This window comes from Paroedura picta, chromosome 10, assembly GCF_049243985.1.
Source record: "Paroedura picta isolate Pp20150507F chromosome 10, Ppicta_v3.0, whole genome shotgun sequence".
Lineage (NCBI taxonomy): Eukaryota > Metazoa > Chordata > Lepidosauria > Squamata > Gekkonidae > Paroedura > Paroedura picta.
Window position 1 is genome coordinate 85,633,666 of NC_135378.1, and position 15,180 is coordinate 85,648,845.

Genomic DNA, 15,180 nt, shown 5'->3' on the forward strand with positions numbered 1-15,180 from the left:
GACATGACAGGTAGACCTGGCACAGGTGAGGGACAGCCCCGAATTCTAGCAGCTGACACCAAAGCAAGACCCCCCCCCCTCGTCCCCGACCTGCCTGTGACCTTCAGGGAGGCCTGGGACTGACTACTGTCCGGAGACAGAATGATGAACTGGACAGATCCAGCCGGATGGTTCTAATCTTCCCCCGGACGTGGACGAATCGGTCCATTTGGGGTCGATCTTGCGGATGTATCGCTGACGTTTTGCCAGCCTGCAAAAAGGGTCTCAGATTTACAGCAGGCAGCTTTGCGCTGTCTGGGAAGCCGATCCGCAGAGGCAAATCTGTTATTATTACTTCTTTAAAAAAAAAAATAAAACCAACAAAATTGATTTATGCAAATTAAACAGCAACTCCAGTCAGGGAGAGAAATGCTGTTTTCACAAGCTCAATATTTCACACAGATTATTCATCCCTCTTTGTGAGCTATTACCTTTTTTTCCTCCCCTTATATTTTTACTGATAGCATTAAATGCAGGATGTAGGCAATATCTTTGATCTATGGACAATTTACAACGGCGGGTCGCAGAGCACGGGCGAGCCAGCCCCGGCCGGGCTCCTCTCGTTCCCTTATCTCCTTGCACATAACCGAAACGGTGCTTGGGAGACAAGCGTCACCCTTGTGGGCCCAAAGTCCATCAACCAGGCAGCAGCCGCGCTTCAGGACATGCTCAGACAGCGAGTTTGAGAGGGGCGGGAGCTGCGTCCACAGCATACCCAGAGCTTGTGTTGCATGCGTTGTCCTTACACGTGTCAGCAGTGGGGAGAACAAGAAAGAACATTGATCTAAGAACATCAGAACAGCCCTCCAGGATCAAACCGGTGGTCCATCCAGTCTCATTCAGTGGCCAACCAGTTCCTCTGGAGGGCCAACCACAGGGCAAACAGGCCTTCATTAGAACATCTGAAGAGCCCTGATGGGTGAGACCAGGGGTCCATCTAGTCCAGCATCCAGTCCCTCTGGATGGCCAACAACAGGGCATAGAGTCTGAGGTATTCTTCTGATGAGAATATAAGAGAATCCCTGCTGGGTTAGACCAGTGGTTCGTTCAGTCCAGCATCTTGTCAGTTCACTCAGCCAGTTCCTCTGGCCGGCCAACAACAGGGCCCTGATAAGAACATCAGAAGACCTCTGCTGGGTCCAACCAGTGGCCCATCCAGTCCAGCATCCTGTCTCACACAGTAGCCAACCAGTTCCTCTGGAGGGCCAGCAACTGGGCAGAGAGGCCGAGGCCTTCCCCTACTAAGAACATCAGAAAAGCTCTGCTGGGTCCAACCAGTGGTCCATCCAGTCCAGTGTCCTGCCTCACACTGTGGACAATCATCTCTGAAAGGCCAACTACAGAACAGAGAGGCCAAGGCCTTCCCCTAGTGTTACCTCCTTGCTCTAGGAATCAGGGGCATAGTGCCTCGGAATATGGAGGGTCTCTTAAGCCGCCATGGCCGGCAGCCAATGGTAGACTTCTCCTCCATGAATATATCTAACCCCCTTTCAAGCCATCTATGCCTGTGGCCATCACTACATCCTTTGGCCGTGAATCCCACATTTTCATCCCGCTCTGTACAAAGTAGCATTTCCTCTTGGCCATCCCCAACCTCCTACCCATCAGCTTCGTTGGATGCCCTCGAGTTTAGTATTGGGGGAGAGGGAAGTCTGGTTTTATCCGATTTTGGAAACTAAGCAGGACTTGGAGGAGAGGCCAGCAAAGAAGCCCAGGCTTGCTCTGCAGAGACAGGCCACAGCAAACCAGCTCTGGATATCTCTTGCCTTGAAACCAGCACACCTCCCTCTTTCGGACCCTGACAGGCTCTGATCCACTCTCGTGCCTTCTGAGAGGCATTCGAGATGGGAAAAGAGAAACTTCATATTGATCCCATGAACGGCACATTGATCCCATGCGCCTGAGCACATCAGCCGGAATGGATGCCTTTTCGGCCCTGCCCAACCTGGTGGAATGAGCTCCCGGCAGAGCTAAGGGCCCTGTTGGAGTTGCCAGCTTTCCGCAGGGCCTGCAAGACGGAGCTCTTCCGCCAGGCGCATGGTTGAGGCCAGTGTGGGATCCCAGAGCTTCCATCGGAGGATCCTGAATGTAGGCATTAGGCCAGAGCCCTCGCTCCCAGAGGGGAAAGAGAAATTTAAAAATAAAATAAATGCAATATGTGCTGTGTGTGCAGGGAAAAGCTAAGCGGAGGCAGAAGAGACAGCTGTGTGTGGGGAGGAGGAAGGGTCTTCACCCACGCTGAATGGTTCCGTGTGGAAGAGAGTGTTTATGGCCCTCCCTAATTGCAGTGATTTTCGTCTGCCAGCCACAATTCTTGCTTCTATCTGCTCTGCTCAGCCTGATGGATAGACTGCTGTGGGAAGGGAAAGCAGAGGGATAAATAAATGCTCAGAGAGAGAGAGTGCAAATGAGCACTGCCCATAAGGATGCCAATCCCCATGTGGGAGCTGGAGGCCTCCTGGAATTAGAGCTCATCTTCAGTTTACAGAGCAATTTCCCTGGAGAAAAGGGCTGCTTTGGAGGGAGGACTCCACAGCAATATACTCCACGGAGGTCCCCCAAATCCTGCCCACTCCCGGCTCCACCCACAAAGTCTCCAGAGATGGCAACTCCAGCACCTTTGAAGGATGCCAACTCCTGCTTGGGAAACGCCTGGAGATTTGGGGGGTGCAGCCTGGGGAAGGGCGGGAGAGTGGTGTAGTAGAATCGCATAGGGGGCACCAGGCCCACTAGCTCTCTTTTCTCCGTACCCCAGGCATGTGCATTAAAATCCCTCAGTGGTTTTGCCTCTCAGAAACAATGCCCTAGTAGTATAAGGTAAAGGTATCCCCTGTGCATGCACTGGGTCATGTCTGGCTCTTGGGGTGTCGCCCTCCAGCGTTTTCATGGCAGACTCAATACGGGGTGGTTTGCCATTCCCTTCCCCAGTCATTACCGTTTACCCCCCAGCAAGCTGGGTACTCATTTTACCGACCTCGGAAGGAGGGAAGGCTGAGTCGACCATGAGCCGGCTGCTGGGATCGAACTCCCAGCCTCATGGGCAGAGCTTCAGACAGCATGTCGGCTGCCTTACCACTCTGCGCCACAAGAGGCTCAATCCTCGTAGTATAAAGGAAGCTAAACCGATTCTAACTTCAGGGACGTTTGAGGCTGATTCTGCATTGAGCAGGGGGCTGGACTAGATGGCCTCTAAGACCCTTCCAACTTTAGCATTCTGTGAAATCTGATTTTTGAAAAGTTATACCATTTTTCCTTTGGAGATTTTACTCTGAGGGAATTCTAATGTTTTTTTTTTTTAATGTTTAAGGTGAGTGTATTGCAAGGATGGGAAATTCCTGGGGACCTAAGAAGCAGAGGCTGAGGAAGGTAAAGTTTTGAGGGGAGGGGGACATGCTGGCGTTGCAGGAGATCCCCAGGCCCCACGTGGAACTTGGCAGCTTTAGGAGTAACAATCGGCTTGCAAATTCCATTAACACTAACTTTGGTGTGGTTCTTCTCTTCCTTTAAAGCCCTCAAATGCAACAGTATGATAATTGGCTGGGGGGGGGGGAGGGAGAAATTAATTAGGTTGTAAATTCTGCCATCAAATTACAGAGAGTAAAAGGACTTGCTGGAGAATATGCCCCTTCGTGCCATTGGTTACAACTCTGTCCCAGATCAGCTATCAGCCCGGGCACAAAAAGGAATCAATTTTTATTAGGGATGCCGGCTGGGCTTGCGGAGCAGAGGTCTGGAAGAGAAACTTGGCCAGATTTTCCCGTTCAATACCAAGGGGAACATGAGCAGCTTGGAAGGATCTTCTCAGCTTGGCTTGTATCTCCAAGCCAGGGAAGAACCCCTCCCCGCCCTTTCTTCCTTTGGAAGACTCAATCGCTGGCAGGAGCAAGCCAAAAAATCTATCTCCACTTGTTTGTTCTCCTCCCCCCCCCCTTTAAGGGATAAAATAAGCTCAGCTAGCAGTTATGATATGGGTCCCCAGTGGGGATGCCAGGTGTCCCCCCCCGCCCATGCCAGCAGGGGATGGGTGGTTGCTCAGTCCAGGTTGGGGAAATTTGGGGGTACAGCCTGGAAAAGGAGTCAGCGGAGTGCAAGGCCCCAGAGCCCCGGCCAAAGCATCCCTTTTCTCCAGGGGGCCTGATCTCTGTAGTCTGGAAATGAGCTGCAATTCTGGGAAATCTCCAGGTCTGCCCTGGAGGCTGGTATCCCTACTTACAGTCTCCCTTCCAAAGCTACCCTTTTCTCCAGGGGGCCTGATCTCTGTAGTCTGGAAATGAGCTGCAATTCTGGGAAATCTCCAGGTCTGCCCTGGAGGCTGGTATCCCTACTTATAGTTCCCCTTCCAAAGCTGCCCTTTTCTCCAGGGGACCTGATCTCTTTAGTCTGTCGATGAGCTGCAATTCCAGGGGATCCTCCTGGAGGCTCCAAGGAGAAAAGATGACCCAAGAAAGCTGATGCAAACCAAGGGGCATTCCACACCCGATAAATATAATGAAACGCTCGCTTTATGAAGATGCCAACCTCCCGTGTCCATCCAGAAAACCCCAAGCAACATCCGCCATTTTAAAGCGGTAGTTGGGGAATCTCATAAAGTGAATTCCCCAAACTATGTAGCACAAGTTAGAAGAGAGCAACCCAGCAAGCCACACACCAAGGAAATGTGCAGAGCTGAAGTAATGCTATCTCCACCTTCAGTGCCCGCCCTCACACCGGCCTCCTTCTTCCTTCTCCTGGGGATTTTTTTTTTAAGCAAACTGCCTGGAGCAATGAATAGGCATTAAATCATTCAGGCAAAGCAAAGCAAAAAAAAAAATTGCCCCCAGTTAAAACTCAAAGCGTGCCTCTCTAAAGTCCCCAATAATCAGGCTCGAGATTAATTTTTAAAGGATTCAAGGCTTGTGATTCCATAAGGGGTGAATCAAAAGCACTATGAATCTATGATTAGATTGTCTATGATTAATCTGTGATTAGATGCATAGACATCTCAACGAAGAAGTTTTACTTTAAAAAAATTAGCTGCCATCGTGGGCCCTTTAAAACTTGGAGAAAGATGATTGGCTGCCTGGCTTGACTGACAGGCGGAGGAGAGTTGTGGGTAAAGCGCATTGCTGTCTTCCGCCATTTCAAGCAGGCGTGTGGAGTGTTGAGAAGTGTGAGAAAGCAGCAGACAAAAGCGAGAGAGCCAGAAGGTGAGGAATGGCCGGAGGTGCGTTATTTTTTTTTAGCTTCATGCCATTTTGCTGGCATAACGCTATTTTTTTCAATGTGTGGAAGAGCCCTTAGCTTTCTTGTACCTATGAGCTGGGGTCAACGAAGAGCTGAAAGGAACCTGCAGGATCTGTGCTTCCCAATCCCATGGATTTAGCAGGTTTCTCCATGGATGAAGCCACAGAAGGTGCCCCCCCTCCAGTTCTTTGGAAGAAGGGCTGGTGCGGAATCTAATTGCTCCTAGATTGATAGTTTATTTTGCTAGGCTGCGGTTTAGTTGTTTTCCGTGAGGTTAATTTCTTCTGTTAATTGCTTTTTTATTGATATTATGTTTTCCAGTTGTGACTTTATGTTTTTGACACGATTTCTGCGTGTGTGCATTAGCGGAGACACAGAGGAGACAAACATTTGGGAGGAAGAAAGGTAAAGAAAGGTAACTTTGACACGCGGATCGAATCAATAGTTGTGATGTTCATAATAAATAATGCTTGGCCTTTATGCTACGTGCGTCGCCTCTTGAAAGCCGTTTACGGAAAACATCTTTTTTCTCCCCCATTCAAAAAGGACCAAAGTGGCTTACCAGAAACTTTTAAAAACAGGCACTGTTATGTCTGTAGGTTTGGTGAATGCAGACCCAGGAGTGCTTCAAAAACTGCTCTCTATTAGAAGCAACAACCAGCAAACCCCAACAATACTGAACAAGGAACAAGGGGAAAAACCCAAACTTATGATTGACCCTTAACAAGACCCTTTCATTGGTCCATAAATGTTTGCAATTCTACTCTGTAATTGGTTAACTTCTCAAGCCCTGATTTGCAAAGTGGGTTGCGTTAACTCTGTTCTGTCCACATACACAACAGGCACTATGAAAGCTGGGCTGCCAACCTTTGGTTAGAAGATTCCTGGAGGTTTGGGGGGTGGGGCCCAGGGACGGTGGAGTTTGGCGAGGTGCAATTTTTAAGCGTCCCCCCCCCTCCAAAGCAGCCATTTTCTCCAAGGGAATTGATCTCCGAAGTCTGGTGATCAGTTGTCATTCCCGCAGAGCCAGCGTGGTGTAGTGGATAAAAGGAATGGCTTCTAATCTGGGGAGCAGGGTTTGATTTCTCGCTCCTCTACATGCAGCCAGCTGAGTGACCTTGGGCTAGTCCCAGTTCTCTTAGAGCTGTTCTTGCAGAGCAGTTCTCATAGAGCTCTCTCAGCCTCACCTACCCCACTGGCTGTCTCTTTCTGGGACAGGAGGGGAAAGGGGTTTCCAAGCCACTCTGGGACTCCTTTGGGTAGGGAAAAGCGAGGAGGGTCCTTCTGCATGCCAAGCAGATGTTCTACCATCAAGATCTCCGCCATGCCAGAGTAATTTTTGATTCAGCCCGTGCAAGTTTGTTTTAAGGAGGATGCTTGGTTTATTACAGAAATTAAGTTTCCTAGGGCAGAGGACTGTTGAGAAATTGGTGATTTCTCAGGCTTGGTGATTCCTGTTGGGAAGGCTGGGTTGATGTAGCCAAGACTTGCTCAGTCCAAGAGGCGTGAGCCTGAAGGCAGTCAATAAATCCCCCAAGAAGTATACTGCGCACACACACAAAGGATGAAATTGCATTTATTCAAGTGGAAGCAGTTCATGTTCAGGCAGATGTCAAAAGGAGAAAGCAAGAGGAGAGGCCTGCTCTAGAGAGGGAAGTAGAAGGGCATGGCTGTTACAGGGGAGACCTGCAGAGATCCTCCACGGAAGGCCATGTGAATGATGGGGAGGACAAAGGCGGAGGGGAGGGGGCAGATGGAAGCTCCCAGATAAAGAGATGCATCCCATTCGAGGAGATCCCCCCTCTACACAGAGTGATGTAGCACCCCTAGAGTTGCCGTCTCTGGGTTGGGAAATACCTGGAGGCTTTGAGGGGGGGGGAGCTGAGAGTTGGGGTGGAATTTGGGGCAGGGAAGGACTTCAGTGGAATAGAATTGTTGGAATTGCAATCAGCAAGTAATCAGCCTTGAAGGGCTGTTGTTAAGCAGCTGAGCTGTACCCAGGTGTTCACTAATGCATGAAGTGGCCACAGGTGAGGTTGCAATGGACTCCCCCCCCCCCCAGCACATATCCTGGGAATTCCTTTGTTTAATGTGGGTTCCCGCCCACTTCCTCTTTCATCATCCTTGCAAACAAACACGAAGGCAGCGGAATAAGACACCCTCCCTCCACCCTGCTCAGCAGGGGGGGGATGTCTCATTGCCTCAGGGGGGCTAATAGGGAGCAAAAAGATAACCTTGCTGGCTGGGGGGGGGCAGCTCCCAATGGTCCCTCCCTGGCCTCAACCAAAGACTTGCCAGAAGAGCTCCGTCTTGCAGGCCTTTCCGAATTGGAGAGCTCTTCCTGCAGCCCAACGGGGTCTGGTTGAGGGGGTGGCACAGAGATTCTGGCCCCCAGCAGGAGATGAAGATCCTATTAATTACTGGGAGCAGACAGGGAGCCCCTCCCACTGATAAACCTTGCTGCAAAAAGGAAAGCTGGGAAGCCACTGGCCCTCTCCTCTCCTCTCCTCCCCGGGCAGAGGCTTGCAAAATTGATTAACAGATGCACAGCGAGAGGAAAATTGCCGAGTTTAAGCAAAAGAATAATGATTTTTCTAATAGGAAGGTTGCCTTGATTAGCAGAAATTATAGGGCAGCTTTGCCGGCATGCGTCGTCGCCAAACATAAACCTGAAGCCGGGCTTTAGCTGCCAAATTGGGGGGGGGGGGTCATGATTTATTTTATTTACTTTAACATTTGTTAATCCATGCTCCACTTTGTGAGGCAGTTTCAGAGGGGCCTGGATTCAGTGGGTGAGCTGCGGTTGCCAACTCCAGGATCAAATCTACCTGGAAATTTGAGGGTGCAGTAGGGGTGCCAGCCTCCAGGTGGGACCTGGGGACCCCGTGGAATTATTGCTCTCTTCCAGACTACAGAGATCAGCTTCCCTGGAGAACATGACATTGTACCCCACTGAGATTCAGGGATGCCAACTTCCAGGTGGGACCTGGGGATGCCCTGGAGATGAGCTCCCCTGTAGAACATGGCTGCTTTGGAGGGGGGGGACTCCATGTCACTGTCCTCCACTGAGGTTCAGGGATGCCAACCTCCAGGTGGGATCTGGGGATACCCTAGAATTATTGCTTACAACAAGACTAGAAGCTTAGGGTGGGGGGTCACGGCTGGACTTCCTTCTTCCAGAGAACTGCACCTTTTGCAAAACAGTTCCAAGCAGGAGTTTCGACGAGGAAAATGATTTTCTGAAGAGGAGAGGCCCGGGGCGTAGTGGAGAGGTCTGCTCCCAGGGAAGGCATCTGGGATGTGTTTCCTGGGGAGCTTTCCATTGGCTTTAGTCCCCTCAGAGCAGACTCAACTTGGCTTGCAGTGTGAGAAAACGGTAGCAACCAAAGCATGAGACCCAACCAATCTGCCTTTCATTAAGAATTGAAACCGGGGAAGGGGGGGGGGGCAGCATAGGCCTTCCAGCAGCCTTTCTCAACCAGGGTTTGTGAAGCCACAGAAGGGTTTCCTGAATGGGTGGAATTTTTTTAATATAGTTTTTAAATTTGGTAAACGTTTATCGGGTGATATAACCACATATGGTCATGTCAGCCCTCCCAAAATGACCACTGATGGGCCAGGAGGAGGTAGGAAGGGGAGGGGTCCCTGGTGGGCATGTCCTCAGCTCTGCTTCCCAACCCTCTTCTGCACAAACACACCACTCCTGGGGGTCCTCGAAGCCAAAAGAGTGCTTCAGATGTTTCTGAACAGTAACATTTTCTTGGATGCTTTAGGATGCTTAGGGCTGATCCTGCATTGAGCTTGGGGTTGGACTAGATGGCCTGTGTGGCCCCTTCCAACTCTATGATTCTAGGATTCTATGAAAGGCTGGGATAAGCGTTCGTGTGCATGCACACTTCCTCGGATACACGAAGGTTAATACGCAGAACAAAACATCGTCTGGCTTAAAGGTGCCGCTGCACTCCTGTTCACCCCCACCCCCACCCCGGTTCGGCCCCACACGGCAACCCACCAGATTCCATTTAATCCACCGGAACCGGGCTCTGCACTCTGGCAACGAATGGTAATTCCAGGAAATCTCGGCAGCTGGCGTGCAAAACGTTCCTGCGCTGGCTGCAAGACAGAGGCTTGATGTTGGGGCTCTCCGCCATAATCCGTGCAATCTTCAAGGGACCGGGGGAATAGACGGACTTTGTAACGCAAAACAGAGCCGGGTACTTTGGGAGCCTTTTCTGCTGAGCGTGGCTTCCAGAGCTTGGGCGAGGAGAAACAAGGCCGCATTGTGGCCTCTGAGGCTGTGCATCTGGGGAACCGCCGACCTCTGCCCTCTTCCCTCCCTCCTTTTGTTTCGGCTTCTCCACCTCAAGCGCAGCCATGCCCGCTGGGGACAATGCTCCCGTCTCACTGTTGCACACACGGTCGCGGGAGCAGGCGCCTTGAGCCATGAGCACTGTGCCGCCTGGGGCCTTCCAAGATGTTGAGACACGTATCGGCCCCGTGTGGTCTCCATCCAGTTGTGCCCCACCCTCCCGCCACCCCCAGGCCCACAGAAGGGTTCACGACTTCACCGTAGAGATCTGTGTTGCCACCAGCTGGGTTGAAGCCCTCAATCAGACTTTCTTGATGGCCATGGAAGGTTTTCCCGAATTTATAAACTATTAATTCACTCGGGTGATATGTCCATATGTAGTCATGTCGACCACGGCGATGACTGAGGCCAGGAAATAACATTGCAAGGATGCTGGCTTCCATGCTGGAGAACCCACCTACCTTGGGAACTATTAATTTATTTACCTTCTTATGGAATTTATTCACTGCCCCTCCTGGCAGAGCCACCTCGTGGTATATTACAGCATTTCTATAAACAGCGCTTGGATTCACGAAAAAGCGATACATTAAAACAGTAAACCAGCTATCCAGGTTGGTTTCCCAGTTAAAACCCATTAAACAGCAGCTAGATCAACTAGTGGTCTATTCTTTGATGTTGAGATATCCCAGTCTAATTTCCAGATGTCGCTTTTGACTGGGGGTGTGTGGTGGTTATCCTTGTAGAAGAGAGCCAGTTTGGTCTCGTGGTTAGGAGTGCGGACTTCTAATCTGGCGAGCCGTGTTTGATTCCCTGCTCCTCCTCCACATGCAGCCAGCTGGGTGACCTTGGGCTCTCCACAGCACTGATAAAGCTGTTCTGACCGAGCAGGAATATCAGGGCTCTCTCAGCCTCACCTACCTCACAAGGGTGTCTGTTGTGGGGAGAGGAAAGGGAAGGTGACTCTAAGCCACTTTGAGACTTCTGGGAAAGAAAAGCAGCATATAAGAACCATCTCTTCTTCTTCTTCTTCTTCTTCTTCTTCTTCTTCTTCTTCTTCTTCTTCCAGCTGTCATTATTATAGGGAATTCCTTGGCCCCGACCAAACGCCTGGCGGAAGAGCTCTCTTTCTGTTTGCTGTGAGAGACTTCCGCCGGAGACCCCGGAGAGCTGCTGCCAGTCAGAATGGACAAGACTCACCTTGATGTTCCAGTGGTCTGATGCAGCACAAGCCGGCTTCTTGTGTGAAAGACCTCTGCTTGAGACCTTTGAGAGCCGCTGCCAGCCTGAGCAGACAAGACCGCGGCCAAGAGGCCGATGGCCTGGCTCAGTAGGAAGGCAGATTCACGGGCCGTGTATCACAGAGTTGAGCAAGCGAGACCTTCCTTTCTATCACCTGCGGTGGGTAGCAATAATAGAGGGCTTTTCGGCCGCTGCGTTCAGCCAGCTGCAACCAACTGGAACACAGCTAACCGCTTTCGATGAGGGGAAGGGGGGAGCGGAATCCGTTTGCTGCCACGTTTAGAGCCACGTGTGCTAGGTGGATGGCAGAATTGGGGAACGGGGTGGACACAATGTTATGTTTGCATCCCTGATTCCTGCCTCTCTCGGTGCTTTCAAAAGTCGAGAAGTACGGGGAGGAATTGATTCCAAAATCAGCCTGTCCATCTGGCGATTCTGGTCCCCCCCCCCCAGGCATTGAGAGGAGACTGTTGAGCAAAGGGGGGGGGAGATTTTGTTGCCACCTGTTCTTTTTTAATGGGTGGCTTGAACTGTTTTATTGTGTTGTATTGGGGGCACGAATGTTACCCACCACGAGCCGCTGCGTGGGAGTGGCGAGATACAAATATGAAAAGAAATAAATTCTTACAGTCATTTCTTAGAACACTGCTGAATGTTGTTTATTCTAGGTTTTCAGGCAGAAACTGGCAATATTTGGAGACAGAGAGACCTAACTAACTAGCTAGCTGTTGCCTGTAGTCATACTTGTGTTCAACAGCAGGCTGGAGTCATGCAGGGAAGGAGTGAAGAAGAAGAAGAGTTGGTTCTTATATGCCGCTTTTCCATACCCGAAGGAGGCTCAAAGCGGCTTACATTCGCCTTCCCTTTCCTCTCCCCACAATAGACACCCTGTGAGGTGGGTGAGTGCAGAATCGAACCCGGCATGCCAGATTGGAAGTCTGAACTTCTAACCACTCGACCAAACTGGCTCTCAAAAAGTTTGCTCAAAAAGCAAGATTATTATTATTATTATTATTATTATTATTATTAGATTTATAGCCCGCCACTCCCTTGCGGCTCGTGGTGGGTAACAATATCGCAATTCCCCATTAAAACCCCATAAAACAATAATAACATTGCCAATATTGCCGGCATGGCAAGAATGGCAGCTCAACTCCTCCCCCCTCCCTCCCACTACTAGCGGGTGGAGAGGAGGTCCTGATGATGTTTTGCTTCGGGTCCAGAACCTGAGTCCCCGGGGGAGGCATAGATCTATTATCAGCCCCGGCCTCAACCATAAACCTGGCGGAAGAGCTCCGTCTTGCAGGCCCTGCAGAACGTTGAAAGATCCCGCAGGGCCCGCAGCTCTCCCGGGAGCTCATTCCACCAGGTCGGGGCCAGGACCGAAAAGGCTCTGGCCCTGGTCGAGGCCAGGCGTGCTTCCCTAGGGCCGGGAACGACCAACAGGTTTTCACCCGCAGAGCGCAAGGCCCTGCGAGGGGCATAGGGCGATAGGCGGTCCCTCAGGTATGTGGGTCCCAACTCGCGTAAAGCCTTGAAGGTTAGAACCAGAACCTTGAACCGGATCCGGGTCCAAGATGTTTCTTGTTGAGCCAATCAGGACACTGGAGAAAATAATGTGAAGTTCCTGATCTAACTATGCTAAATTCACATCTCCTCGGATGCCCCCTGCAGGGCAGCCTTTATATTCTGCTCAATTATGCACAGTGCAGATTTTGCCTCTCCCAGCAGTTCATACCTACCCTAAGGACAATTTCATCAAAAAGTGCCTTCCTCAGCTGCCTGCATTGCCAACCTCCTGGTGGGGACTGGAGACTGCCCCCCTCCCCCAAGTTATAACGGATTTCCAGATGGCAGCAATAAATTCCCCTGGATAAAATGGCTGCTTCGGAGGGCGGACTCTACAGTTTCACATCCTACTTAGGCCCCTCCCCTTCCCTCTCCAAGCCACACTCTGCCTGGTCTCCACCTACCCCCAAATCTCTAGTAATTTTCCAGCCCAGGGTTGACACAATGTTTGCAGTTGGAGAAGATCTCCACCTGGGCCAGCTGAGGAAGGCCCTGAAAGCAGCAGGTCTTCCCCAATGAGACCACGGGAACTCCTGAACGGCTGCTGTATAAAGGGCAAGGATTATTAACCCAGCAAGGTTTTTATGGCTCACGGTGGGGTGCAGAAGCTGGAATATCCTTTAATTACTCCACTCCAGATTGTACCTGTTTTGAGCTCTAGGGGAAACCTGGGCAGGTTTTTTAAACAGCTGTGCCTCGGTCGCCACATGTCTGCTTTGTACATAGGTTTGAACTATGGTCGCCATCCTCCAGGTGAGAGCTGGAGTCGTCCCGGAATGTCCTCTGAGCTCCATTCAAAGGAGTAGCCGTGTTGGTCTGAAGGAGCACAATAAAATCAGAGTCCAGGAGCACCTTTAAGACCAACAAAGGTTTGTTCAAGGCGTGAGCTTTCGAGTATCACGATGGTCAGTTCATAGTAAGAGTGCTTGCCCTCGAAAGCTCACGCCTGGAATAAATCTTTGTTGGTCTTAAAGGTGCTCCTGGACTCCGAGCTCCAGACATCTGAAAAAGAGGGAAAAGAAGTAGAGAAGGAGGAAGAACCGGAAGAAGAGGAGGGAGGAGGAGGAAATGGTTTTTATACCCTACTTTTCTGCCCCCAAATTGTCTTTAAGTCTTTAAGGGGTGGCTTAACACCTAAAGCAGGGGTAGTCATTCGCTGGCAGGGGCATTCGCTGGCAGGGGCTCCTGGGAATTGTAGCCCATGGACATCTGGAGGGCCGCAGTTTGACTACGCCTGAGTCCTAAACCTTGAAACCAAAACAGAAACCCAAAGCACACGGAAGTGGGTGTTTTTTTCGGCAGGCGTGCGCACCAATTTTGAAACCGCTCGCACACCCCTGGAGGGGCCAGCAGGTCTTAAAACAACACTGGGAATCTTCAAAGTGATACTTAACTCTAATCTTGCCCCTGAAGGCACCATTACAACGCAATCAGACATCCTATTCCCGGCATTTGGGGTTGCGGTTTTCTTCCCCCTCCCTCTATTTTTGGCAGAAATTGTTCCACCTCGTACACCGCTAGTTCTGCAATAATCCATTCCCGAGTTGGCAAAGCTATTACAGCCCCCATGCAAAGTAATTCATCCTCCTTTTCAGGAGTACTTGGGAGAAGGGGGGCCGGAGGGAGAGAGGGTGGAAGCCTTTCCCCCTTTTAACAGCATCCTATCTCTGCTGCAAGCTGCCTTCCGTATTGATTTTTAACAGAAGGCGTTTCTCCTCCCCCCAAAAAAGATTCCATTTTCCGTATACGCGAAGCATTTTTAAATGGAGCTGGGTGGAGGGGGGGGGAGAAGTTCCTGATATCATGAAAACTTAATGAGATAATTACCATCTGAAGAGTTTCGCGTATTAATTACACCGCGATTTGGATCTCCTTGGTGCAAGAGGCGGGTATTACGGGTAAATTATTATGTGCTATTATGTATCCCCTGTATTCTGCGGGCGGGGGGGAGGATTAAATGCATTTCAGGAATAGGCGGGTCAAAAGAAACCTGGGCTGCCCCTTTTCTCTTTCGGCTTGACCCGCCTCGCAAGGTTGTTGTGAGGGAAACTGGAGGACGAGCAGACCCTGAACTCTGCAGAGGAAGGATGGCAGTAAAAATGGTGATCAACAGAGCCCCTCCCCACCCAAACCATGTCGTTTGCACGCAGGGGTAGCCCACCGGTGGTGCTCCAGATGTCCATGGACTACAATTCCCATGAGCCCCTGCCAGCAAACGCTGGCAGGGGCTCATGGGAATTGTAGTTCATGAACATCTGGAGGACCACAGGTGGACTACCCCAGGACAGGCTCCCAAAATAGCCACGTGTTTCCCAAAATGGAGCTGACAATGCAACCCATGGTGCATTCTAGTGATCCCACAGATCCATTTCAGTTCTAGAAGTGATTTCCATTGAAAGAGACTCCCGGGATGGAAGACCCCCATCTTGGCACAGGGGAAAGAGAGGCACAACTTGCTCAAAACCGATGACTGGATCTCGGATTGTGTTTCAGAGGTGGCCTTCTAGCCGGCCCCTTGAATCGGTGGTTCCCATGTGGGGAGAACTCCAGGAAAAAGGAAGCCATGCCCACTTGATAGGTGGGTGGGGAGGAGGGGGGCTCTGATAATCCTGCCTCGTCTGCTTGCAGGAAGTTCTGACCTGGCGATTCCTAGAGTTACCTGTCTCACTTCTGGGTCACTCTAGGAATCACCCGGAACTCTATGGTCAGAACTCCTAAGGAAATGAGGCTTTATTTTAATTTTTAATTGCTCTTTCTCTTTCTCTCTCTCTCCGGACTTTGCCAAATGACCCGAAAGTTGC

General features: G+C 50.7%; 1 long non-coding RNA gene across 1 annotated transcript in view; it reads left to right on the forward strand.

Annotated features, from left to right (window-relative positions):
* Nucleotides 1-11,146, forward strand: part of LOC143820019 (uncharacterized) — a 33,521-nt gene extending 22,375 nt beyond the window's left edge. The window contains exons 2-3 of the long non-coding RNA XR_013225209.1: nt 5,584-5,677; nt 10,638-11,146. This is a non-coding gene — a long non-coding RNA (uncharacterized LOC143820019). The remainder of the gene's footprint in view (nt 1-5,583; nt 5,678-10,637) is intronic.
* The last annotated feature ends 4,034 nt before the right edge of the window (nt 11,147-15,180 follow it).